The following is a 27,858-nucleotide window of genomic DNA, read 5'->3' on the forward strand; positions in this document are numbered from 1 at the left end:
GCTCTGTAAGGGTTTGTTTTTTGTGGGATAATCTGTACTTTTCAGTGATACCATTTTGGGTTGTGTATGAGTCTTTGTTCATTTTTTCGTAACATTTTTTGGGGAGGTGAAGTGATGAAAAAATGTCAAATTGGCCATTTTGGATTTTTACTTCCTTTACACCATGGAATAAATATTTTTTATATTATGATCATTTTTGGACACAGCGATTCCTATGACAGTTTTACAATTGTTTATTTTCATTTTCATTTTGAGGAAAAAGTGATTTGAACTTTTATATTTTTAAATTATTATTTTTAAAAACTTTTTTTATTTATTTTTTACTTTTTTCTATAACATGCAATCATTGGAATGCTATTTTTTTCTGCAATTAATTTATATTCATTACAGAACACAGTTTGTTTTCAGTATACTCCAATGCAGTGCTGCCATCTGTAGGCCTAGATGTAAGAGTAATAGATTTCAGAGTCTCAACCAGGTTCTGATCTATTGCTACAGTGTAACTGCTTCCCCCATCTCAGAGTGGGGAGGCTGTTACAAGCTAGAAAGATGCCAAGGTCACATTTGACCATGGCATCTGAGGGGTTAAATGTCCACAATCAGCATTACCACTGATCTCAGACATTAGCCCCGGGTGACTGCAGTGATTCGTTGCTAACGGCAATCCCCAGCAAAAATGCATACAATGGAGGATGCCGGCAGCGGACCACATTCGCCACAAAAACATCCTACACAAGATGAAATAATGTGTGTATGAAAATATAAAAATACATAAATCACTGAAAAAAGGTGCACCACAATAATATGTGACTGACCATACTGCCTAGACCCTCACGCTGATGTTAAAAGCTGAGACTTTAGCCAATACCTTCCAGTCAGGAACATATCAGAGCCCTGCGCACACCATCAAGGTATCTCAGTGTGGTGTGGGTCCTACCACTAAACTACCTATCGTGTGTGAACACAGTCTGATAGGTGCTGAGGACCGACTCACAGCCAAGCTCCTACATACCTCCATAGTAAGATCCCTAATACACTGGAAGGGAGGAGGAGGCTGCGAGCCCCACCTATAACAGGCCATGTGACACAGGCTACCAGGTGCACCAGAATGTTACGAATGACAAGCATTAGCACATTTAATACATGTAAAATCACTGAATAAAGAGGCTCACAGTGTATTAGTAATCTTAGTATGGAAGTATGTAGGAGTTTGGCTGTGAGTCGGTCCTTAGCACTTATCGGACTGTGTTCACACACGATCGGTAATTTAGCTGTAGGACCCACGCCACACTGAGATACCTTGACGGTGTGCGCAGGGCTCCGATATGTTCCTGTCATGGAACCATGAACCAGACGTACAACAAGAGATAAGTGGAAATAAGAAGGCTTTATTGAAAATCAAGCTGTAAGGCAAAAGTCCAAACGGATGGCTAAACCGAAGCAGGGTCTTGCGAAGCCAGAGGTCAGGAACCAGAAGGGTAGTCAGACGAAGCCTGGATCAGGAACCAGCAGGGTAGTCAGACGAAGCCTGGATCAGGAACCAGCAGGGTAGTAGCAGTCTTAGAAGCATGTGAACACAGGAGGACCAAGCAAGGAACTGAAGCCACAGACCTCCTATATATATGAGCTAGGCATCCAGCTCCTCCCAGTGGGAAGGAGAAGCCGCAGGGTGGGAGGCTACAAGAAACCCAGAAACCAAGATGGCCGCCAGCACATGTCAAACGAAGGAGAACAGCAAGAAGGTAAGACCATGACAGTACCTCCCCCTCAAGGGCCCCTCCTCCGCGGAGTAAAGAACGGTTTCTGAGGGAAGCGTGCGTGGAAGGCTCGGAGCAAGGCAGGAGCATGGACATCTGCGGAGGGAACCCAGGAACGCTCCTCTGGACCATAACCACGCCAATGGACCAAAAACTGCACCCGACCGCGGACCAGGCGTGAGTCCAGGATATTGCTCACCTCATACTCCTCACGATTGCCCACTTGGACCGGACGAGGCCGAGGAACCGAGGAAGTGAAACGATTACACACCAGTGGCTTCAACAGGGAGACATGAAACACGTTGGAGATCCGCATGCCAGGAGGAAGCGCAAGGGCATAGGCTACCAGGTTTACCCTGCGAAGCACTCGGAAGGGACCAACAAAGCGAGGCGCCAGCTTGGGAGTGGGCACTCGAAGGTTGAGGTTGCGGGTGGACAACCATACGCGGTCTCCGACCTGGTAGGAAGGAGCGGGCGCTCGTCTACGATCAGCCTGGAGTCTCTGGCGCTGCGCAGAGACCTCAAGGGACCTCTGGATCTGTACCCAAGAAGCACGTAGGACGGAAAGGTGATCCTCCACAGCCGGAATATCCTGGGGAGAGAATACCTCCGGTAACACGGCAGGTTGGAACCCATAATTGGCCATGAAGGGAGACGTCCCAGAGGAAGAGTTCACCGCCGTGTTCCTGGCAAACTCAGCCCAAGGCAGGAGGTCAACCCAATTGTCTTGGTGATCGGAGACATAGCAACGAAGGAATTGCTCCAAGGCCTGATTGGATCGTTCTGCGGCCCCATTGGACTGAGGGTGGTAGGCCGAGGAGAAAGAGAGATGAATCCCCAACTGGGAGCAAAAGGAGCGCCAGAACCTGGACACAAACTGACTCCCCCGATCCGACACAATCTCCTTGGGCAAACCGTGCAACCGGAAGACCTCCCTGGCAAAAATCGTGGCCAACTCTTGTGCAGAGGGTAACTTCTTGAGAGGAACACAGTGGCACATTTTGGAAAACCGATCCACAATCATGAGAATGACCGTATGGCCTCGGGATGCAGGGAGGTCCACAATGAAATCCATCCCCAGGTGTGACCATGGACGCTCCTCGGTGGCTATGGGTTGCAAAAGGCCCAACGGACGGTGCCGAGGGGATTTACTCTGGGCACAAACAGAGCATGCCGCTACATATGCGGCGATGTCGGAACGTAGAGAAGGCCACCAGAACAGACGTGAAACAGCCCAGGACAGCTGATTCTTTCCAGGATGCCCCGCGGCCTTGGAGTTATGGTAGGTTCGCAACAACCGAGTGCGCAACTCCTCAGGCACAAAACATCTGCCGTTGGGTCTCCCAGAGGGAGCACCAGATTGAGCCGCCAAAATCTGCTCACCCAGGGGAGAGGTCAGGCTGGTGCGAATGGCGGCCAGAATCTGATTCGGAGGTATGACCGAAGTCGGAATCGACTCCTCCCCGGACAGCTCGGAGTACTGCCGTGATAAGGCATCCGCTCTGATGTTCTTGGAACCGGGTAGGTAGGAGACCACGTAATTAAAACGTGACAAGAACAGAGCCCATCTGGCCTGACGTGGTGTCAATCTCTTGGCCTCAGAGAGGTAGGTCAGATTCTTGTGGTCCGTCAGGATGAGAACCGGAACCACCGAGCCCTCGAGCAAGTGCCTCCATTCTTTAAGGGCCTGCACGATGGCCAATAACTCCCTGTCACCAATCTGATAGTTGCACTCCGCGGAAGACAGTTTCCGGGAGTAAAACCCACAAGGAAGCAGAGGACCCTCTGGTGTTCTACGCTGAGACAGAAGGGCGCCTACTCCCATCTCAGACGCGTCCACCTCGAGGACAAAAGGCAACCCAGGGTTGGGATGCGACAGAATCGGAGCCGACACAAAGGCGGACTTTAGAGCCTCAAAAGCTCGGATGGCCTCGAGCGGCCAGACCTGGGGATTACTGCCCTTCCTGGTCAGATCCGTGAGAGGCTTGGCTAGCATGGAAAAGTCCCTGATGAACTTCCGATAATAATTGGCGAAGCCCAAAAAGCGCTGCAGGGCACGAAGACCACTGGGCTGGGGCCACTGTAAGACAGCCGAAACCTTCTCAGGATCCATGGAGAACCCCTCAGCGGAAATGATGTAACCTAAGAAGGTTACCTGGGATCGGTGAAATTCGCATTTCTCAAGCTTACCGAACAGCTTGTTCTCTCGTAACCGTTGCAACACTCGTCTGACATCCAGAATGTGGGCCTCCATGGATTCAGAATATACCAAGATGTCATCCAAATAGACCACCACACACTGCTGCAACAGGTCACGGAAAACATCGTTGATGAATTCCTGGAAGACTGCGGGCGCATTGCACAACCCAAAGGGCATAACCAAGGATTCATAATGACCGGTCCTGGTGTTAAACGCGGTCTTCCACTCATCGCCCGCCTTGATCCTTACCAGGTTATATGCCGCCCTCAGGTCGAGTTTGGTAAAGACCGTGGCCCCTTTGAGGCGATCGAACAGCTCGGAAATCAAGGGTATCGGGTAAGCGTTCTTGATCGTGATGCGATTGAGACCCCTGTAATCGATGCAAGGCCTCAACTCACCGCCCTTCTTTTTCACAAAGAAAAATCCAGCCCCTGCCGGGGACGAGGATTTGCGAATGTGTCCGCGTGAAAGCGCCTCCCTCACGTACTCCTCCATGGCCTCATTCTCCGCTACCGACAGTGGATAGACTTTGCCACGAGGAGGAACGGCACCAGATTGTAACTCTATGGCACAATCGTATGGGCGGTGCGGAGGTAAGGCAACCGCACGCACCTTATCGAATACATCCCGGTACTCCTCGTATTCAGGAGGCAACAGAGAGTCCGAGGAAGTACACAGCAACTTGACAGACCCATGGATGCAACTAGCCCCACACTGCGGTGACCACGAGAGGATCTCGGCCGATCTCCAATCGAAAGTCGGATTATGCTTCTGGAGCCAGGGGTACCCCAAGACCACCGAGTAGTGTGGAGACGAAATAACCTGGAGACAGACCGACTCTCTGTGAACGGCACCAATGGCCATCCCCACTGGAAGGGTCTCATGAGTCACGTGTGGCGGCAGAAGGGGTCTGCCGTCTATCGCCTCAAGAGCCAGTGGGGAACCTCGAGGCTGCAGAGGAATGGAATTGGCGGCAGCGAACACACTATCAATGAACAAACCACCAGCACCAGAGTCCACCAACGCCTGGGTCGTCACCGAGCCCCCGACCCAGGAGAGGACAACAGTAATCAGTGGTTTGTCAACACGGGAAACCGGGGACGAGGAGACTCCACCCAAGATCTGCCCCCGACAGGATCTCAGGTGCGAGCGTTTCCCGGACGGTTCGGGCATGCCAACCGAAAATGCCCACCGAGACCACAGTACATGCATCGGCCCTCGCGTCTCCGGAGTGCCCTCTCCCCCTCGGACAGGCGAGCAAACCCCAGCTGCATGGGTTCACCCCCAGACAAGTCATCCCCAGGAGGCGTGGGAGGAGAGGGAGGCACGGGTGGGACAGCAAACGTAGGCGCCAATCTGTTAGAAGACCTCCGCAGGCTCTCCTTAAAGGAAGGTCTCTCCCTGAGTCTGGTGTCAATCAAAATCAGGAAAGAAATAAGAGACTCGAGCTCCACTGGTAGGTCCTTAGCTGCAACCTCATCCTTCAAGGCATCCGAGAGACCATGAGAGAAAGCAGCGACCAGAGCCTCATTATTCCAGCCCACCTCTGCTGCCAGGGTACGAAACTCAATGGCGTATTCAGCTACGGATCGTGAACCCTGTCTGATGGACATAAGGAGCTTCGCAGCAGAGGCAGCACGAGCCGGCACATCGAATACCTTCCGAAGAGAAGCAACAAAACCGGAAAACTCGGCAACCACCGGATTGTTGTTCTCCCATAAAGGGCTGGCCCAGGCCAAGGCCTTGTCCGAGAGCAGCGAGATCAAGAAGCCCACCTTTGATCTCTCAGTAGGAAAGGCATGTGGCAGCAACTCGAAATAAATGCCCACCTGGTTAAGGAAACCTCGGCACTGAGTTGGCTCTCCCCCAAAGCGCTGTGGAAGGGGGGCAGAACCGGTCATACCCCGAAACACTGCAGGCGCAGCAACAGGTGTCGGGGTAGACTCTGGCGCAACAACCGGAGCGGCAGTAGGAGCGGGCCCAGGAGCGACAACCGACCCATCGGCAACGGAAGCTAAATGAGCCGTGCGTTCAAGCAGGGTTTGCAACGCCACAGCGAACCGACCCAACAGGTGATCCTGCTGATCAAGTCTGGCAACCAGCGTAGGTAGCGAGGATGGCCCTGTACCGTCAGAATTCATGGCTTGGTCCTAATGTCATGGAACCATGAACCAGACGTACAACAAGAGATAAGTGGAAATAAGAAGGCTTTATTGAATATCAAGCTGTAAGGCAAAAGTCCAAACGGATGGCTAAACCGAAGCAGGGTCTTGCGAAGCCAGAGGTCAGGAACCAGAAGGGTAGTCAGACGAAGCCTGGATCAGGAACCAGCAGGGTAGTCAGACGAAGCCTGGATCAGGAACCAGCAGGGTAGTAGCAGTCTTAGAAGCATGTGAACACAGGAGGACCAAGCAAGGAACTGAAGCCACAGACCTCCTATATATATGAGCTAGGCATCCAGCTCCTCCCAGTGGGAAGGAGAAGCCGCAGGGTGGGAGGCTACAAGAAACCCAGAAACCAAGATGGCCGCCAGCACATGTCAAACGAAGGAGAACAGCAAGAAGGTAAGACCATGACAGTTCCCGACTGGAAGATATTGGCTAAAGTCTCAGCTTTTAACATCAGTGTGAGGGTCTAGCCACTATGGTGAGTTTCATATTGTGGTGCACTTTTTTTTTAGTGATTTATGTATTTTTCTATTTTCATCCACACATTATTTCATCTTGTGTAGGATGTCTTTGTGGTGCATGTGGTCCGCTGCCAGCATCCTCCATTGTATGTATTTTTGCTGGGGATTGCGTTAGCAACAGATCACTTGTGGAGGAATTGCTCCCCCGATTGAATGTGCTAATGTGTCATGGTAGGGAGTGGGGGAAACTCCACACCGTACAATGTTGCCAATTACTAGGTCATAGGCAGGGAAGAAGGGAACTGGTCACCTCCTAAAGCTTCCCTCAAATAGCCCTAGTCTCCTGACTGTATGAGCCGCCTTCAATGGTAAGGGGGTTCATACCAACGAACCTAGAAATCTAGGAATCTCTGCATCGCCCTCAACATTGTGACAGGGCAGAGATCTCCTGTTCATCCATCACCATGGATGACAGGCGTCTCCAGAGGACCAGTAGCTGACAGGGAGAAAGACAGAATGCAACAACTGCACGGCAGGTAAGTACACAGTGTAACAACAGAACACTAGCAACAACCAACATTTACCTGCCGCAGCAGAGATGGAAAAATGGCACCAACATCTACCCAGACCTCCATGCAAACACCAGATGCACGGAATCTCCAGGCAGGACAGCACACTTTCTTGAAGAGTAGTTCCCCCTCCGGGGAACCAACCCCCTTCGGAAGGACACACACACAAAAGGGGAAAACGTCAAACGTCCATGCAGGCCAGTACACACCTACATGAAGCAAACACCCAGACATATAACAAACCTCCAACTCAAACCCACACCATAAATTACGCACCAGAAGGGCAAGGAAGACAAGGAGAAAACACACAGTATGACATCGCAGAAGACATTGCTGAGAACATTGATGTCAAACTTGGATGGCCCTCAGATCTCATCAATGCACAGAGCAAGCATCTCACATGCAAGACAGACAAACCAAACTCATCTCAGTCTCCAAGCCAAAGGATATAACGAGACCTGAGACCACACCCACCTCACCACTTTGCTCCAAACCAGCCAGTGAATTAACCCCACGCACACCAGACAGGGAAGGGAAACAACTAAAAGGGAAATCGCTCATACATGTGTTATAGAAAAATGAATAGTTGTAATCAGCTTGCATCAAAGTTTGTGTAAGGAAAAAGGCAAATCCCCCTTCCATCAGCTGCAGCTAGAGAAAGACCCAGGTGCTCCGTCCTTTATTGACTAACAAAAGGTGTAAAGGGGGCTGGCCCAAGACAAGGATGCAGGAAGTGATGACATACAGGAAGTGATGACATAGGAAGACAAGACACCATCATTTACAATAACATAGCCAGGTAACAAACACATGTATACAATAATCTAACATTACCACTGGAGCGAACTTTATCCAGCCTTGCTCAGTGATCAATGCCAGATAAAGTTACTATGATCCACATGCAGGTTTATTCACAGTACAGCGTCATTATCTCCAGCGGCTGATCAGGCGCACTAGAGACAACAAACGCACGTTCCTTTACAGGACATACACAGGAAGATATCCACTCCAATGGTTTACCCTGACACTGAGAGACATGATGACAATACACAATATATTAAATACACATCCTAACAAAATTTCCACAACACATGCATGTGTGGCCACCATGTCACGGCACCAACCACAGGCCGTGACATAATGCTTGTCTTTGGTAACATTCTGGTGCACCTGGTAGCCTGTGTCACATGGCCTGTTATAGGTGGGGCTCGCAGCCTCCTCCTCCCTCCCAGTATATTAGCGATCTTACTATGGAGGTATGTAGGAGCTTGGCTGTGAGTCGGTCCTTAGCACCTATCAGACTGTGTTCACACACGATAGGTAGTTTAGCAGTAGGACCCACACCACACTGAGAAACCCTGCGCTTCAGCGATTCTCATGTCAGAGGAGCTGAGGAGGGGAAGAAGGGGATATGTCCGGGTTCAGCTCAGGACCTGGACAATCCCTTTAAGCAGACAGCGTACCATGGCAAGCCTGGGAAGCTCCAGCAGGCCCCAGGCTGTCATGGTAACCGATCAGAGCTGTTACACGTGCAGAGAAACTGCAGCGTATTACAGTACCATAAAAGTGTATGAGATTACACAAATCTCATGAGCACTTTGCAAAATTTTTCTGAGTGGAAATTGACCTGCATTGTGGATTTCCAAATCGGCAGCATGTCAATTTTGTTTGCTGTTTTAGCTGCAGATCTCACCCTTTTCATTGCGGATTTTGGTGCAGATATGCTGCAGAAATGCGCAGAAATCCGCAAGGAAATGTATGTGGATCTTATGTGCGTTCAGATGCACCTGTGTGCAGATGGCCTTACTGGTCACTGTCTTCCTCCTATACTGATCACTTCCCCTCCCTATTTTAATGGTCACTATCCTCCTGTTTGTTGGTCACTGTCCATTCTATTTTACTGTTGAATGTTCTGCCCTATTATAGTAACAGAACAGTTGTGGAGCCACAGACTGTTTGGTAACTGATCTATATGGTAATATGTCCATATATAATATTGGAACAAGTTTTCTTTACATAGGGCTACATGCACACGAACGTTGTTTGTTTCCGTGTCCATTCCATTTTTTGTGTGCGCCCCGTGGCCGTGCTGCAGCCCGAAAATTGTGGGCCGCAACGCATGAACACCCACCGTGGGGCAGCCGCAGCGGATCACGGACCCATTCACTTTAATGGTTCCGCGATCTGCTCCTTCCGCAAAAAGATAGGACATGTTCTATCTTTTTTGCGGAACAGAAGCATGGAACAGAACCCCACAGAAGCACTCCGTAGGGTTCTGTTCCACATCTCTGGATTTGCGGACCCATTCAAGTTGAATGGGTCCACATCCGTGACATGGAATGCACACGGAACGGTGCCCGTGTATTGCGGATCCGCAAACGCGGATCCGCAATACGGCAACGGGAAGCACACGTTCGTGTGCAGGAGACCTAACCAACAGTATGTTTTCACATTAATTATATTACATTACACAGTGAAAGTTGAAATTGCTATTTGTTTTTTAAACCTCACCCAAAAGATGTTAAATAAAATTGATTTAATACAATATATGTATAATATATCCCAAATCAGTTCCTATAAAAAGCAACAACTTTAGCAACAGCTACACTAAAAAAGAAAAAAGTGATGATCACTGGAACACAGAGAGGGGAAATATTACTGTTCCTGAAGACTGAAATTTGTTATGGTACTAAGGGGTTAAATGCACTTAAGTCTTCTGAGTTGTGCATGAACTATATTTATTTAAGTCAAAAATTCAAAATCTACAATAAAAAGGGACATTTAAGGAGGTTTTTTTCCAATTTTAATGTGACTTAGGCTACTTTCACACTAGCGTTCGATCGGATCCGTTCTGAACGGATCCGATCATATTAATGCAGACGGCGGCTCCGTTCAGAACGGATCCGTCTGCATTATATTTGCAAAAAAAAGCTAAGTGTGAAAGTAGCCTGAGCGGATCCGTCCAGACTTTTACATTGAAAGTCAATGGGGGACGGATCCGCTTGAAGATTGAGCCATATTGTGGCATCTTCAAACGGATCCGTCCCCACTGACTTACATTGTAAGTCTGGACGGATCCGCACGCCTCCGCACGGCCAGGCGGACACCCGAACGCTGCAAGCAGCGTTCAGCTGTCCGCCTGTCCGTGCGGAGGCGAGCGGAGCGGAGGCTGAACGCCGCCAGACTGATGCAGTCTGAGCGGATCTGCATCCATTCAGACTACATCAGGGCTGGACAGAAGCGTTCGGGTCCGCTCGTGAGCCCCTTCAAACGGAGCTCACGAGCGGACAGCCGAACGCTAGTGTGAAACTAGCCTAAAGAGGTTAAAACAAAAACTTTTCTGAAGGTAACAATAAATGTTGTTTTGCATATACATTACAGATTTGTTGTATAAACAGTGCTTTTGTGTTCTATCTTAGTATAAGCAGAGGCCTGTCAATCAAGCCAGTAGTGAGGAAGCCAGATGGGTCTCCTCATGCTCGCACTCTTTCTATATATATATATATATATATATATATACCTGACCCAGGTTCTCCTCTTTTTCTGATGCTGACCTTGAATGCCAAGGCCCCAGTGATAGTGCCACTCTGACAGCAGACCTGCCATCATAAATGTGCTGGAGGAGACACTGCCCTATACCATTATATCTGTGATGGCAGTGCACTAACCCTAGGCAAGGGGTATCTGCAAATGGTTTGTTATGTAATATATTGTTATGTATTGTCATGTTATATATTGTACCCAACATTGTCATGTATGGATGGCACAGCCAGGGTTAACAATCCTGTTTCAGCCCTTGTAGAAGGTGATATATGGGCAGGACCCACCTCTAATCTTGGGGAGAGTCCAGGCTGGAGTTCAGAGAGAAAGGAGGCAAAGTCCATGTGCTCCCTCTTTTTAGGCTCAGAAAGCTATAGAGAGTCACCAATCTCTGCATAATCTACAGACAGCGAGAGAAGACCATCCTTAAGCCATACATCATTATCTGGGAAGAATTGCACTGTGTACAGTTGGAACTGTGTCTACTATAAATAGATGTACTAGAACCCCCTTTTTGCTCTTGGGTAACAAGAGATATTTATTCTTCTACCTCTAGCCTGTTTTTTTTTTTAACCCTACACCATACGCTGGCAATGCACCCTACAACTCCTGCCAGGCACCCACAACAAACCTACAACACCAAGTGCACCTCAGGTACCATCAGGCAGGAGTCTCAACATCAGGGAGTGCCACTGTGGTAAAGAGCCACTACCACTCTCATCTTCCACCCCAGCGGGATACTGCAGCAGGTCTGTGAGGTCAGTACAGCTGACATACCTTATCTAGATTCAAACTGCAGTTTACCAGTTGAGGATCACTAATATAGCGGAATTCTGTATAGGTGGCACTTTATTATTTAGCCAGGGCCAGAGTTAGAAGGAAGCGTCTAGGGTCGTCATCCTTGAAGACCCCTTAGCTCAGGGAATATCTGCTCCTAAGTGTGGAGAGTGACATGCATGTAGTGGAGCTTGTGAGGATATATGGATGGCAGGAGACATACAAGGAGGGAACATGTGGGGTAGTCTCTGAGTGAGAGGGAGCAACAAAGAAGGGACCATCAAACTAAGTCTTTGAGAGAGGGAACATAAGGAACAGTCTCTAGCAAAAGGAGAAATGTAGAGCAGTCGGTGTGAGAGCCATGGGAAGCATGAGAAAGGGGAATAGTTTGTGACAAAGGGGGCGTTAGAGCACTCTGTGAGATAGAGGGGCAAGGAAAGCAGTCTAGATAAGAGGAGGGCATCAGAGCATCACTCTCTGAGGCACAATATGGAGTACTATCTGTTTGGCAATGTTATTTTGTGATGATTGTTGTTTTCAGGAGAATTGTCTAGTGGTGTAACTAGTTATGACACCACTATATGTAAAGTACAGTATTTTAGAGCACAGTGATACACGGCAGGTACAGTAAACAAAAGGGGCAGCAAATGGACAGAACTTGGGGTAGCACCTAGGTTGGAAAAACCTCAAGAGGGTGCTTTAAAAATGAGGAGCAAAGGTGTCTTGAAGGTAAACTACCTACACAGTTGGCTGGAGGATATCTTCATGGCGGTCTAGGCAGCATAGAAAAGACATAAAAAGTGAATGAGTCCAGTTAGAAGGGGGTCACCTGTGTGTCACTGAATTTAATTGTATTGCATACACTTTTATGGTCTGCAGAGCACTGGGGCAGGACCGGTATCTACCACTATATGGTCAATGTATGGTTTAGAGATTGGTCCTTGTACAGTGGTTTCTATTTAATAACAGTATAATTATATTGAGTCACTATATGATATTAATGGTCATGGTGTGTTGGTATTATTTGGGCACTGTAAAAGTGGTATTATTAGTATTTGTATAATTTGTTGTTCCTTAAAGGGATTCTGTCACCAAGTTTTGTGCTATAGAGCTGCGGACATGCACGGCTAGATCGCCGCTAGCATGTCCGCAATATACCTGTCCTATAGGGCTGTGTGCTTTTATTTTCTTTAAAAAAGGATTTTAGAGATATGTAAATTAGTCTTGTAAGGTGCCCAAGGGTCTGTACGAACCTTCCTGGAGCCCAGCCATGCCCGCCTGTGAAGGAGCCCAGCACCGCCCAGCATGTCCTCCGAATCTCCTCCTTTCGTCACCGTTAGATAGCCGTAATCTTGCGATGTGCGAGCTCGCGCATGCGCGGTGCCGGTATAGTGTTCCTTCCCTGTGCTGGCAGCCTCAGGGAAGGAACTGCGCATGCCCGAGCTCGAGCATCGCGAGATTACGGCTATCTATCGATGACGAAAGCAGGAGATTCGGAGGACATAGGCAGTGCAGGGCTCCTTCACAGGCGGGCGTCGCTGGGCACGGCTGGGCACCAGGAAGGTTCGTACAGCCCCTTGGTCACCTTACAAGACTAATTTACATATCTCTAAAATCCTTTTTTAAAGAAAATAAAAGCACACAGTCCTATAGGACGGGATATTGCAGACATGCTAGCGGCGATCTAGCCGTGCATGTCCGTATCTCTATAGCCTAAAACTTGGTGACAGAATCCCTTTAAAGGGGTTCTCCGGGCTTTTAATATTGATGACCTATCATCGGGATAGGTCATCAATATCAGATCGGTGGGGGTCCGACACCCGGTACCCCCACCGATCAGCTGTTTGATAAGGAGGCGCGCTCCGTGCCAGCGCTGCCTCCTCTTCACTGTTTACCTTCTCACCGTCGCCTCTGCAGCGGTGAGCAGGTGTAATTACACCTAACCAAGCCATTCATTTTAATGGGACGGATGATTCCCATACACTTGTATAGGAGCGATCCGTCCCATTGAAATTAATGGGATGGCTTGGGTGTAATTACACCTGCTCACCGCTGCAGAGGCGACGGCGAGAAGGTAAACAGTAAAGAGGAGGCAGCGTTGGCACGGAGCGCGCCTCCTCTTCAAACAGCTGATCGGTGGGGGGCTGATATTATATTAAAATATTAAAAGCCCGGAGAACCCCTTTAACAGTATGGAAGTAAAATTTAAAGGGGTTGTCCCATTACAAGAAGTTATTCCCTTACCTGCACTTGTACTCAGCTATCTCTTGCAGCCCCATAGAGTTGAAAAGAGTGGAAGCATGCATGCGTGTCTGCTGCTCAAACAAGGTAATACAGGCCTCTGTTCTAGTTATTGACTGGGGCCCCAGCAGTTGGAGCCCCGCCAATCAGACACTTATCCCCTTATTACTGCCAAGGAGAGGGAGATGGCAGCTGGTATGAACCACTGCTGTAAGGTGCCTGCAAGAAATCTGCGCCAAAACTGAACATAAATCCACACTATTTATTGTGGTTTTGGCACATTTTCTTGTGCAGTTTCATCGCAGATCTCACCATTCCATTGAAAAGGGTAAAATCGTCAACAACAATTGACATGCCGTGGATTTAAAATGTGCATAGCAGGTCAGTTTCAGCACCTAAGAAAAAAAAGTATACAGGAGAAAAACTGCTCATAATATGTGCAGGTAGCCTAACAGTAGGAGACTGTAATATAATAATTCATTAAAAAAAATTTTTTTGTTTTTTGTATTATTACATTATCACAGTTAGGGTCTATTCACACGTCCGTAAGTGTTCTGCTGATCTGCAAATTGCGGATCCGCAAAACACGGACACTGGCAATGTGCATTCCGCAATTTACGGACCACACATCACCGGCACTATAATAGAAAATGCCTAATCTTGTCCGCAATTGCGGACAAGAATAGGACATGTTCTATTTTTTTGCGGAAACGGAAGCACGGATGTGGAAGTGCGGATCCGCAAATGCGGATGATGACAGCACATTCCGGCCCCATTGAAAATGAATTCCGCATAATTGCGGAATGGATGCGGACCCATTTTGCGGACGTGTGAATGGACCCTTAGGCTGTGTTCACATCTCCATTTCGGAGATCCAGCTGCCTTATCTGGCGCAAATGCTGGCACCCCGCATTTATGGTATGTTGGAAATCGGTCAGATCACCTCATTGCAGTCAATGGGAATCTGGTGGTGAATCAGAGGATCCGGAAGGCTGCTCTGTACCAGAACAGCCTGCTGGATCTCCTAACGGAGATGTGAACTCAGCCTCAGGCCTCATGCAAACGACCGTTGTGTGCATCCGTGTCCGTTGTTCCGTGATTTTCTGCGGACCCATTGACTTTCAATGGGTCCGTTGAAAACTCGGAAAATGCACCGTTTGTCATCCGCGTTTGTGACTGTGTTTCCTGTCCGTCAAAAAAATATGACCTGTCCTATTTTTTTGACGGACAACAGTTCGTGGACCCATTCAAGTCAATGGGTCCGTGAAAAAACAAGGAGGCACACAAGATTGTCATCCGTGTCCGTGATCCGTGTCCATTTTTTTCCTTTTCATTTTCAAGGCAAACTTTTTTTTTCACTTTTCTGGTCTGGTGTACCTCCAAAAATCAAGGAAGACACACGGCTAGAAAAAACGGACACGGATCACGAACAACGGAACCCCATTTTCCGGACCGTGAAAAAATACTGTCGTGTGCATGAGGCCTTATACAGATGATGAGAATGTCATTGGGTTTTGAAATGAAATTTTATAGTTTAAATAAATGAAAGGAATTTGAAACTGAGGCTTAGGCATGCCGTGATTATTGGTATGTGGTTTCCCAAGCTCAGCACACTCTGCAGAGGAGGATAGCTATCACAGTGTCTGCAGAAGCATGAGCACATACAGTATGTTATGGTAAGCATGTTTATAAATACACACAGCTCTTCAGACGGAATTGATATATGTTTGTAAATACGATCTGATGTATATTTGCATTTATATTTGTAAATGTTATGGTACGTTCAATGCTTGATTCTTGGGCTTCATACTTTTTAAGGCTAGGTTCACATCTGAGGTGGAGGATCCATTAGAAAGAAAGGGTGCACCCTAGTGGTGGATTAAAGGGAATCTGCCACCAGAAATTCACTGTTAAACCAGGCAGGATACCTTGTAGGGCTAGCTCAGCTGAATGTAATAATACCTACAAGGTATTGTGCCTGTTTCCACGATACAGATTCCCTTCAAACATACTACTATCTCTCTCTTAACTGATATCCCCACCGTTATCACAGGGGCCCTTGACAACCACTATTTAGTTTCCATTGAATTAATCTTTATTGATGGATAGATTAGGCCACGGTGTATTATATGTTACTTTAATATTTAAACAACATAACCATATAACTTACATAACTTCAAATTACCAATTAGTAAGCACCACCAATTTCCCCATCGCCATATAGCACAGCTTAATGGCTATACTACACCGCAGTCCTTTCTCTATCAAATTAAGCAAATCCACATTGAGAATGTCCAAACCTATGTCCGACAGTGTCTGCCTAGAATAGTCATATAAACCAGAAGTGAAGCATTCTAATTCTGCATGTCTACTTGACATAAATTTCCCTATGTTTCTGTTTACCCTTATTCTGATCTTTTCCATAAAAGAAAAGTTTTCGGATTTCCATTCCCATTTTGGGATGATTTCAGAGAAAGCCAATCTAGAATGTGGTAGTAGAATGTGGATGTTTAATAGTGTGTTTATTATCTCTTTAATTAATAAATGTGTGCTGATTTTACCTACATAATCGGCCCCAATATGAAGAATTACCAGATTTGGTTTAGGCCAGCTTTCTGATGCTGCTACACACAGATTATAAAAAATGTTAAACGAAGATCAGCAATGCCTCTCCAGAATATTATCACTTTATTTCGGAAGCCCAAATTATCGGATTTGAATCTAATGACAGATCGATTTCAAGTTGATGAGGTGATCTTGTTTACTAATATCCATATTATCTTTATTTCTGCAAGAGATTAAGACAATAAGTCAGGTCTAATATATAGTCTATATCTTTTGGATTTCCATCTACCAAGTTTTTAATGGTATTTTCCTTGAGTCCTATTTTGTACGCGTGCGTAGCTGCCCCTATTCGAAACGAATGAGCAGATATTTTTTCTCTCTTAGATTGAAGTGTTCTTTACATTTTGAAAGCATAAAATTGAATTGAAATTTTGTTAAAGGTGATTTGTCTATATGCATGAAAAGAGGATCTGGTATTTTAGGCCTAATAAGTGTCCAGTCTTTCAACGCTTGCACTGGACATAAGGGAGAAGTTTGTATGTTGTTGAGATTTAACCATACTCCCTTACCTGACTGGTCCGTTTTTGATCTTTTTATTAAAATGCTAACTTTATTTTCATGCATAAGTAAATCTTTAATCAATAATGGTGCCTCCGATGTTCTATTAATAGCCGCAATTTCACTAATACGGAGTGGCCCAAAAAAAGATAATAAGACAGCCTTTGAACAGAGACGACTCATAAGCAGAAGAGCATATTTTTGGTAATTGTGTAACAAAATTTTCTAGATTTTCCAAAGATAAAGTTTTTTTGTTTGGTTCTTTTGGCGCCTTTAATAATTTGCTTAGCTAGGAAATTTGCAGTAAAAGGAGTAATATTAAAAAATTTTTGAAAATATGAGATGCCTGTTATTATTTTTGAATATAATCTCCCTTTTTTCCTGTCATTAAAAGACTTTGAATAAAAAGGATCAATTGTATTGTACCGTCGTCCTTTTCATTGTAGTTAAAATAATTCCAAGTTCTCCAAGCAGCAGAGTAAGCAGCCCATGTAGAAGAAGCCAACGAGTTACTTACTAAACCGCTTAAGAATTGTATATCAAGGTCCATAAGTCTAGAGGGCATGGTGTTCTGCTTTGCGTTATTGAACTGTTGTATAACACTAGTCAGACAATCTAACAATAATTCAGAAGTCACAAAACGTGAGACATAAAATGTGTATGTATTCTTTGTTCTGAATAACTTTGTAAAACTACAACATAAGCACAAACAAAAATATGTATCAGCACATTAAACATTATACAACAGCCTGATTGCATCAGTAAGAGTACTCATGGACAATTCCACCATAAGTCCAGGAATAGCTCAGAGCTCCACTGAATGCTGCTTGCTAGATCCAGGAGCAGTCACGAAATGGAGAATAGAAAGTTCCAGGTTAAAGGTTACTGTCTCTCTATGAGAATTACCACTTCCTGACAAGTCCTGGCATAATAACAACTAACTCTGACCACGAGATGGCAGCAACATCAAATTAACATCACAGTATAATCTATAACAGTACATTACATACATTTGCTATAACAATATGGGCAGAACACATGGTATCCCTGTTTCTTCCGCTTCTGGGGTGAACTGTCTGAATATTGAAAATTTCTGTCAAGACAAAGAATCAGCTATTAAAGGGGTTGTCCGGGTTCATTGACCCACTAAAACTCTCTAGAGCCTGCTCTTCCTGGGGCTTGCTCTACTAAGTGGGCTTCTTATTAAGTGGAGTTAAAAAAACAAGGAGTTCTAGTGCTGTGTGTGGTTTTGTGGGAGTGATTGCAGGTGGCTGAGTGTGGATTGCAGCAGAGATCATTGAAAGTTAAGTGTTTGTATTCTAGTACTGCCATTTAAACTTTTTTTTTCTTTTTTTCTCTGCTTAATTAAGGGGAGTGCCCTGGGCAACCAGGTGCTATAAATTGACCCACTAAAACTCTCTAGAGCCTGCTCTTCCTGGGGCTTGCTCTACTAAGTGGGCTTCTTATTAAGTGGAGTTAAAAAAACAAGGAGTTTAAGAAAAGGAGTTTGGAAACTAAGGTTGGATATAATTTCCTTGTGTGTTGTTGGCTTGGTTTTGCGTAGCCCTTCGGCTACAGCAGACAGGGTCTAGGTCTGAATCATATATACTGTTTTACTTTTTTACTGTTGTAATCCCCATTTAGTATGTGTTGCACAATTTACAACGCAGTCCAGTGCACATCTTGCATGATGTATGCAGTCCTGGAACAGGAGTTCAAGGGTGCATATCTTTGTTCTAGATGTGAGCAAATAACCCGTTTGGAATCGCAAATCGAGTCTCTAAACGGGCAAGTTGCAACACTGAGAGGCATTGATAATTTGCAAAAGAGTTTGCTTCTCACCGAGCAAGCACTCTTTGGGGTAGATGAGGGGGAGGGTGACAGAGAGGAGGCTGAGGAAAGTGAGGTAGCTAGCTGGGTAACAGTTAGAAAGCGGGGTAGAGGGAAGAGTGCCAGGGAGGCTAGCCCTGATCTGACACACCCCAACAAGTTTGCACGTTTGGCAGATGAGGGGGATATCAGTCCGGGGACGGCACTGCTGCAGCCGGACACTTCCTCTGCCAGTCAGGGGAATGTCAGCTCCAGTAAGCAGGGAACCAGGAGAGCAGGGCAGGCCAGACAGGTGCTGGTAGTGGGCGACTCCATTATTAGGGGAACAGATAGGGAAATCTGTCACAAAGACCGTGATCGCCGAACAGTGTGCTGTCTTCCTGGCGCTAGAGTTCGACACATCGCGGATTGGGTTGACAGATTACTGGGAGGGGCTGGAGAAGATCCAGCGGTCATGGTCCATATCGGAACCAATGACAAAGTTAGAGGTAGGTGGAGAGTCCTTAAAAATGATTTCAGGGATTTAGGTCAAAAGCTGAGGGCAAGGACCTCAAAGGTAGTATTTTCCGAAATACTGCCTGTACCACGAGCCACACAAGAAAGGCAACGGGAGATTATGGAGATTAACAAGTGGCTCAAGAACTGGTGTAGGAAGAAGGAGTTTGGGTTCCTGGAGAACTGGGCCGATTTTTCTATCGGCTACAGGCTCTATCGTAGGGACGGGCTGCACCTCAATGGGGAAGGGGCAGCTGTGCTGGGGAGAAAGATGGCTAGAAGGTTGGAGGAGTGTTTAAACTAGGGACTGGGGGGGAGGGTAATTACGTTATAGGACGGGAAGATAGCGCAGATAGAGACCGGGGGCAAGGTAATGGGACTGGGGGAGGAATGGAAGGAGGGACTAGAACAGTTCAGAAGGAAAGGTGTAGGGTAAAAAATATACATAAACCTCTCAAATGTATGTATACTAATGCCAGAAGTCTGACTAATAAAACTGGTGAACTGGAATTAGTGATGTGTGAGGAGAACTATGACATAGTGGGAATAACTGAGACATGGCTGGATGATAGCTATGACTGGGCAGTTAATGTACAAGGTTACAGTCTGTTTAGAAAGGATCGTCAAAACCGGAGAGGGGGAGGGGTCTGCCTTTATGTAAAGTCCGGTCTAAAGCCCACACTCCGTGAAGATATAAGTGAGGGACATGAACATGTGGAGTCAGTGTGGGTAGAGATACATGGAGCTAAAAACAACAATAAATTACTAATAGGAGTTTACTATAAACCACCTAATATACCAGAGTCCACAGAAAATCTATTACTAAACGAGATAGACGAGGCGGCAAATCATAATGAGGTGGTTATTATGGGGGACTTCAACTACCCAGATATAGACTGGGAAACTGAAACTTGTATATCTCATAAAGGAAACAGGTTCTTGGCAATAACCAAAGACAATTACCTCTCCCAACTGGTTCAGGACCCGACTAGAGGGACGGCCATACTGGACTTAGTATTAACCAATAGGCCAGACAGAACAACAGACGTGCAGGTTGGGGGACACCTGGGAAATAGTGACCACAAAGTAATAACCTTCCAATTATCATTCAAAAGAGCGTTTCTACAGGGAGGAAAAAAAAGACCAAACTTCAAAAAAGCTAAATTTAGCCAACTAAGAGAGGCCATAGGCCAAACTAACTGGGACAAAGTCCTCAAAAATAAAAATACAGCCACAAAATGGGATATCTTTAAAAACATCCTAAAATCTCATTGTAAGAGGTACATACCGTATGGTAATAAAAGGTTAAGGAACAAAAAGAAACCAATGTGGATAAATAGAACTGTAAAGAAAGCAATAAATGACAAAAAGAAAGCATATCATTCACTGAAACAGGAGGGGAGCACGGAAGCACTGAAAAACTATAAGGAAAAAAATAGAACATGTAAAAAACAAATAAAAGCGGCCAAACTAGAGACCGAGAGATTAATTGCCAAAGAGAGTAAAACTAACCCTAAAATGTTCTTCAATTATATAAATGTTAAAAAGTATAAATCTGAAGGTGTCGGCCCTCTAAAGAGTAATGAGGGGGAAGTCGCAGAGAGCGATGAGGAGAAAGCAAAGCTGTTAAATATTTTTTTCTCCAATGTATTCACTGAGGAAAATAAATTGTCAGATGACATGCAGAATGCAAAAATAAATTCCCCATTAAAAGTGTCCAGTCTGACCCAGGAAGAAGTACATCAGCGACTTAAAAAGATTAAAATAGACAAATCGCCAGGACCGGATGACATACACCCCCGTATCCTAAAGGAATTAAGTAATGTCATAGCCAGACCCTTATTTCTGATATTTGCAGACTCTATACTGACAGGGAATGTCCCACAGGATTGGCGCATTGGCATATGTGGTGCCAATATTCAAAAAGGGGCCAAAAACAGAGCCTGGAAACTATAGGCCGGTAAGTTTAACATCTGTTGTGGGTAAACTGTTTGAAGGTTTTCTGAGAGATGCTATATTAGAGCATCTCAACAGAAATAAGCAAATAACGCCATATCAGCATGGCTTCGTGAGGGATCGGTCATGTCAGACTAATTTAATCAGTTTCTATGAGGAGGTAAGTTCTAGACTTGACAGCGGCGAATCAATGGATGTCGTATATCTGGACTTCTCCAAAGCATTTGACACTGTACCACATAAAAGGTTAGTATATAAAATGAGAATGCTCGGACTGGGAGAAAACATCTGTATGTGGGTAAGTAACTGGCTCAGTGATAGAAAACAGAGGGTGGTTATTAACGGTACACACTCAGATTGGGTCACTGTCACTAGTGGGGTACCTCAGGGGTCAGTATTGGGCCCTATTCTCTTCAATATATTTATTAATGATCTTGTAGAAGGCTTGCATAGTAAAGTATCAATTTTCGCAGATGACACTAAACTATGTAAAGTAATTTACACTGATGAGGACAGTATACTACTACAGAGGGATCTGGATAGACTGGAGGCTTGGGCAGATAAGTGGCAGATGGGGTTTAACACTGATAAATGTAAAGTTATGCACATGGGAAGGAAAAATGCAAGTCAACCGTACATACTAAATGGTAAAACACTCGGTAACACTGACATGGAAAAGGATCTAGGAATTTTAATAAACAGCAAACTAAGCTGCAAAAACCAGTGTCAGGCAGCTGCTGCCAAGGCCAACAAGATAATGGGTTGCATCAGAAGGGGCATAGATTCCCGTGATAAGAACATAGTCCTACCACTTTACAAATCGCTAGTCAGACCACACATGGAGTACTGTGTACAGTTCTGGGCTCCTGTAAACAAGGCAGACATAGCAGAGCTGGAGAAGGTCCAGAGGAGGGCATCTAAAGTAATAACTGGAATGGGGCAACTACAGTACCCTGAAAGATTATCAAAATTAGGGTTATTCACTTTAGAAAAAAGACGACTGAGGGGAGATCTAATTAATATGTATAAATATATCAGGGGTCAGTACAGAGATCTATCCCATCAGCTATTTATCCCCAGGACTGTGACTGTGACGAGGGGACATCCTCTGCGTCTGGAGGAAAGAAGGTTTGTACACAAACATAGAAAAGGATTCTTTACGGTAAGAGCAGTGAGACTATGGAACTCTCTGCCTAAGGAGGTTGTGATGGTGAGTACAATAAAGGAATTCAAGAGGGCCCTGGACGTATTTCTGGAGCTTAATAATATTACAGGCTATAGCTACTAGAGAGGGGTCTTCCTCTGGATCAACTTGCGGGATAACAGGCCGAACTGGATGGACAAATGTCTTTTTTCGGCCTTATGTACTATGTTACTATGTTACTATCCCTCCATTTTCACCCCGGCAGCCCCCCTGACATGAGCATCGGAGCTCTCCTTTGCCCTGCGCTAAATTGCACAGGGCAAAGACATTTTTTGGAGATCCAGTGACGTACCGGGGCTCTCCATGGGGCTGACAGGAACCCCGGTGACGTCACCGGCACTGATGGGTGGGATTTAGCTCTGCCCTAGCCAGTAAAATGGCTAGGGCAGAGCTAAAGCCCGTCCCTCAGAGCCGGTGACGTCACCGAACACACTGCCGGGCGGAAGTTACCGCCCGGCAGTGTGTTACTGAAAACAAAAGAGCCCGTGCCCTGCACGATTTAGCGCAGGGCAAGGGAGCGCCTCAGAGCATGAGATGCTCCGATGCTAGCCTCAGGGGGACTGTCTGGGTGAAAATAAGGGTATGTCCGGGTTCAGCTCTGAACCCAGACAACCCCTTTAAGTTGGATCTTCCTTCTATATATTTAGCTTTCAACCAAATATTATTATGCAAGCATATTAAAACTATTTGCCTCAATATGCAAATTACTTCATCAGATTTTGCCAACAGTTTATAGAAAAGACCACGCCTTTATTGTCAGAATATAGTAGTATTCTTTTATTCCTAAAGTGATCCTGCCAGATATTTAGGGAAACTAAAACTGGAAAAAGTTCCAAAAAGTTAATATTCCTAATGATTGGTTTATCCAACCAATCCTTAGGCCATTTTTCTTCAGACCATTGCTTTTCGAATATCGCTCCGTATCCCACATCCGAAGCCGCATCTGTGTATATCTGAAGTGAGTCCAAATCAATAAATTCTTTTTAACAAATAGAACAACTGCTAAATCTATTAAGAAAAGGCAACCAGATTTTTTGTCTTCCTTAATTGTTTGTTTATACGAATATGATCATGCGGATATTTCTTACCTGCGGTGGCTGCATACATCCTTTTAGAAAAAATTCTACCCATTGGTATCACCCTGGATATAAAGTTTAAAGATCCTAAAGCAGATTGTAACCTTTTCAGGGTAGTTTTTTCTGATAATAATAAATTATTTAGTACAATTTTTGACGAATTTATTTTCTCTTACGGAATTTTGAATAGCATGTTTTCTGAGTCAATAAAAATACCCCAAAATTTTATATATCTAGTCGGATTTACTGTTTTCCCTTCTGCGCGAGGAATTTTAAAATATTCTGCAATATTTTTAAAAGTGTTGAGTAAGCTGATGCCAATGAATAAAAAGTCATCCAAATAGTGTATTATACAGTATATCCTGCCTCATCATCATATTCTACCATCCAGTGTAGAAAAGTAGAAAATGTCTCAAGATAAAAGCAGAATAGGGAGAAACCCATCGTTAGAGCCTTGTCATAATAATATTTCCCCTCAAATTGAAAACCCAAGGAATTTTATCCTGCTGGGTTAATAGGCAGTAGCCTAAAAGCCGATTTTATATTTGTTTTAGCCATTAACGCATTTTCCCCGCTTTCTTCAGTAGAGATAATGCCAAATCAAAAGAAGCATATTGTACTGTTATATCATTCTTATTTATCGTGTCATTTAAAGATCCGTCTTTTGGGAAGGACAAATTGTGAATGAGACGGAAGCTATTATTTTCTTTTTTAGGTACTAGACCTAAAGGAGAAATTCTAAAATTATTGAAAGGTGGAGTCAAGAAAGGACCCGCTACTCTTTTCTCAGAAATTTATTTAATTTTTCTTGAACTATCTTTTTTATTCATGTTTAGAGATTTGCCGTTTTTTAACTAATAAACAACCGGAACCAACAGAAGAAGGTAGATAAAATCCGTTTGTAAAACCTCCAGTTAGTAATTGGGCTTTCATTCTGTCTGGGTACATTTTTAAACATTGGATGAGTCTTGGCAGCATCATAGGAGTCACTTCCTCTATTTGATTATTTTCCTTTTTTCTTGAAACATTTATTGGCTGGATGGCTACCCATACAGAAACTGCATTCGCGTCTGTACCTGCAATAAGTTTGCTATCTACAAGTGGATTCATTGTAGGAGAAACAAATTCCCTTTTTAGGCTACTTTCACACTAGCGTTCGGGGTTCCGCTTGTGAATTCCGTTTGAAGGCTCTCACAAGCGGCCCCAAACGCATCTATACAGCCCTAATGCATTCTGAGTGGACGCGGATCCGCTCAGAATACATCAGTCTGGCACCGTTTGTCCTCCGCTCCGCTCAGCAGGCGGACACCTGAACACAGCTTGCAGCGTTCGGGTGTCCGCCTGGCCGTGCGGAGGCAAACGGATCCGTCCAGACTTACAATGTAAGTCAACGGGGACGGATCCATTTGAAGTTGACACAATATGGCTCAATTTCAAACGGATCCGTCCCCCATTGACTTTCAATGTAAAGTCTGGACGGATCCGTCTGAGCAACTATCACACTTAGAGTTTTTTTCTAAACTATAATGCAGACGGATCCGTTCTGAACGGATCCCATTGTCTGCACTATAGGAGCGGATCCGTCTGTGCAGACACCAGACGGATCTGCTCTGAACGCAAGTGTGAAAGTAGCCTAAACTGGTTGCTGACAAAAATTGGACCTTTGAGGCAGCATGAGATTGATCCAAAGACCTACGTCTCTAGATCCTCATTTAAGTTCTGGGTATACTGCAAGTTTTTGTCTGTATGATTTGTCATAATTGATCCATGCTGTGCCTCCAAAATGTCTGTATGCCTCTAATATACTATCTACAATGAAAAGGGTGCTTTTCACCTAATACCGCTCCATATATGCAAAAAGCTTGCATCCAATTAAAGAAGCTTTTTTGTTGATTCCTTCTTCTCTCTTCGTCTTACTTCTTATCTAATTTAAAAAAAAAATTGGAAGATGTAAGTAGAGAAAAAGTATCAACATATTCTCTTTTCCATATTTTTTCTTTAATTTGTGTTGATAAATGGAATCCCAGAGGAGAAATCTGGCACAGCATGGTTTCTTTTAAATATGTTTCCTTTATTCCCGTGCCAGCCTCCAAGTATGGGATTAGATCTTTATCATCATGAATACCTAGCGTATCTTCATATTGCTTATTATCATCTTTTTCTAATGATTCGTTTGATAGCAGTAAAACAGAATTTAAGTCTGGGGAAGACCAGACAGAACGTGTTTCTTGAGTATTCTCATTTTGTGTTAAAAATGTAATAAACTGTTTGAATAATTGAACCCTTTCAGTATCAAAAGTGTCAGTACTCGAAGGGTTAATGGTAACATGTTTTGTAGTGCCCTGCAAATTGCAGTCACTAGTGCGGTATGCCAGACCTTGCAGGTGAATTATGTGTGAGGTCACAGTGTGAGCAATAGGTGGGCCGAGGTAAATACAGTTCTGGTTACTCACGGTTATGTTGTCCCTGGGCAGGCTCGTATAAGTGAAAAGGAGAACAGCACAAGGATTCTCTGGGGCACACTCTGGTGTAAGGGACACTGGCCAGATGGTGGTTTGAGGTGCCCTTGGTGGTCTGTATTAATGTGCCAGTGGCAAGGTCCCTTGTAGTTGTGACGCCAGTACCTTTTGTATGGCGGTACAACCATTTACTGTTGTATTAATAGAGGAACTTGAGTCTGAGGCAAGCAGGATGAAACTTAAAAGGAAACTTTACTGAAGATGACTCTTGATAACAACACATCCAATGCATTTAAACAGTCTCCTGATACAATCTGGCATTAAGCGCAATCTCCCATGCATATGGGGAAAGGGAAATGCAAATCCTCAATGAAGTAAAGGCGCTTGTAATACATAAGAAAACTGATGCTCAGACTAGGCTGGTAATAATGAAATTCTTACACTGGTCACAACTCCGGCCTGATCCTAATCATTTATTAAAGGTGCTTTTCTGAATCCTGAAACTTCTATTCCAATGTTGTTCTGACAGTTGGCCTGACTGTCCTCAGGAGTTGAACTGAAACAAAACAATGGCTGATCTTAGGGGGACCAGCTACAGAAAACACTGTGGAGCCTCATTTAAGAGTCTCGACAAAGCAATCCAAAGTGCAAAGCTCCCTGGGAAACAGTAATATGCAAAATAATTGTGGAGCCCCAGTTATGGGTCTTCAACACAGTGAAAGCCAGATATCCCTCAAAGGAAGAAAAACCAAGCAAAGGGGTGTCCCCATTACAGAGGTCACCAAATTGTCACGGCTGAGGATGGGGAAAACCCTCAGCCGTGCGATGCCAGAAGATGTTAATGGCTGCTCGGCCAGGACGACAGAATTAGGGAGCAGGTCACCTCCTAACGCATCCCTAATCCGACCCTAACTCCTAGCTGCATGGGCCGACCTTGAAGGTAGGGGGGCCCATGCTCAAAAACCTCGGATCCCTACTCACCCTCCGCCGATCCCTGAACTAGGAGTAGGGTAAGACGACCTGTTTCTTCTGGATACGGAGGAACAGGAGTCTCACTGGCCAAGCTGCAAGGAAGAGGGGAACACAAACAGGCCTAGGGATATGGCTGGCAGGTGAACTGCACTAGTTCCAGCCACCTGCCACAGCCTTGCTGACTGGATCCCTGTGCTGGCAAGCTGATGTCCACACAATACAAAATGAACTCAGCACACACACATCCACACACAGGAACCCAGACCCATAGCTGCACCAAATAACAAAGGAAAACATCAACTGAACATCACATAAACTTATGACCACAAGGGTGGCCCCCACTGGCAGATTGAATTACCAGGAGGATGTCTCCAGCAAAGCATGACTGAAGAACCCCTCAGCTTCAGATCTCCAAAGAGGCTTTATAGCCCAAAGTGGCCACACCCACACAGACACACACAGGAGAGGGAATTAACCCTTCCAACACTAACCAGGGAAGTGAAACCACTTAAAGGGGAAGTGTCCAAATGAACATCACACTGCAGCTGTTACCGCAGGCAATGACATGCGTGGGAACCATGTCCTGGGAGTCAGCCAGAAGGCCGAGACACTGCCACCACATGTACACCATACCAAACGTTGCCACGGGCAGCCACAGTGAAGGGAAGTGTCACAGTGCACACCTAACATAACACCTAGTGCACACCAGACATACAAAGTGCATAACATACACACACACACCCAACAGACAGGTTGCCAGGTGCAACCGCATGCACATTGTAGCAAGCTGCCTAGCACCAGCTCAGGCTGCTATACTGCGACAATACAAAACAACTTGTTGCCCGAGGCAACCACAAGTGAGGCAACACACTAGCAGCCCTCAGCTGTGGTTGAACAACCAAACCAAACCGCAGGCAACAGCATGCGGTTCAGGAGTCACGACCATGACCATGGCCGTGACACAAATCCACCATATTAAGCGGCCCCTATGTCAAGATCCCGCTCTTTTACAAGCTTTAAGGATATGACG

The sequence above is a fragment of the Bufo gargarizans genome, chromosome 3 (genome assembly GCF_014858855.1).
Source record: "Bufo gargarizans isolate SCDJY-AF-19 chromosome 3, ASM1485885v1, whole genome shotgun sequence".
In the NCBI taxonomy this organism is placed as follows: domain Eukaryota; kingdom Metazoa; phylum Chordata; class Amphibia; order Anura; family Bufonidae; genus Bufo; species Bufo gargarizans.